The sequence below is a fragment of the Cupressus sempervirens genome, chromosome 11 (assembly GCF_028749045.1).
Source record: "Cupressus sempervirens isolate cs-2001-9-10 chromosome 11, ASM2874904v1, whole genome shotgun sequence".
In the NCBI taxonomy this organism is placed as follows: domain Eukaryota; kingdom Viridiplantae; phylum Streptophyta; class Pinopsida; order Cupressales; family Cupressaceae; genus Cupressus; species Cupressus sempervirens.
The window spans coordinates 324,843,249-324,844,353 of NC_143128.1; the positions used below are offsets into that span (position 1 = coordinate 324,843,249).

At 36.8% G+C, this 1,105-nt stretch overlaps 1 pseudogene; it reads right to left on the reverse strand.

Annotated features, from left to right (window-relative positions):
• Positions 1–257: 257 nt before the first annotated feature.
• LOC149529416 (uncharacterized) lies at positions 258–646 on the reverse strand (annotated as a pseudogene).
• Positions 647–1,105: the final 459 nt, after the last annotated feature.

Sequence of the window (1,105 nt, forward strand, 5' to 3'; positions counted from 1 at the left end):
CAAGTTTGCTGCCACGGCTTCTTCTCAGCACTAAACTCATTTTTCATGTAGCGTAGCCATTCCAAGTGGCTTCCCTTGTTCTGTTTAAATGATTGTGACTTCTAAACTTACTAACGTGTTGAAAGAACCTTTCCCCTTTATAATATATATTGTTCCTCCAACATATGATCCCTTTCCATGCGTGATTTAGAAACTTTGAAAGAAGGTCATTGTAAACAATCTTGTGAAAAGACATTCTCTTTCCAAATGCAAAAGAACTAATTCGCCTCCATGTCTTCTGCAATTTTCTTGTATTCAGGTTTTAGTTCATAAGTTCCTTCATTGGTGCCCCTTTTGTCCTTTGAAGTAAATGTTGAAAAATCCATCATCCCTTGCATTGGATTGTAACCTCCTCCACGGTCACTGTCTATTATCTGAATTTGTCTTGTCTTGACATTAAATTTGTTTGTTCTCTCATGACACAACCTGGGGTAATCTTCGATATTTTGATGGTGGGGTTTCATGTTGAACTTGTGTTCAACTTTCCCATTAATAGCTACCTTTCCTTGGCTTGTCTCTGATAAAATACACATAGGAACAATATCACAAATATGTTCAATGAATAGCTCTTCGGTGCAGTTGCAGATCCATTCGACATCAACTCCATCACAAACTAACAGAGCTACATTGTCCACGATCCACCCTAAACATTCATGTTGATGATGAAGAAAATAATATGTCCGCAAAATTAATGGATGCAATCAATATTTTCAAAGATGGCTACATTTCTTGTAATGAGCTCCAGAAAGTTCTTTCCATGATGGGGTTCATTCCTATTGGACAAGACATCTTGCAAATGCCAGAAAATGATTTACAGATTTGACTTGGATGGCAATGGAGTTTTGGATTTCTTTGAATTCCAAAAGATGATTCAGTCTTCTAACATTTCTACCAAATGACTAAGAAGAACTCTGTCCATGTGTATCCTAAAGCATCAGCACCAAATATAATAACTTGTGCAACCTGATTTTGGTAAATACTCTAATGGGGAAGCTCTACAACCTACTAAACCATGATATCTTTGAGATTGATGTCGAACTCCTTTTAAATCGTACATGTGAGCCAA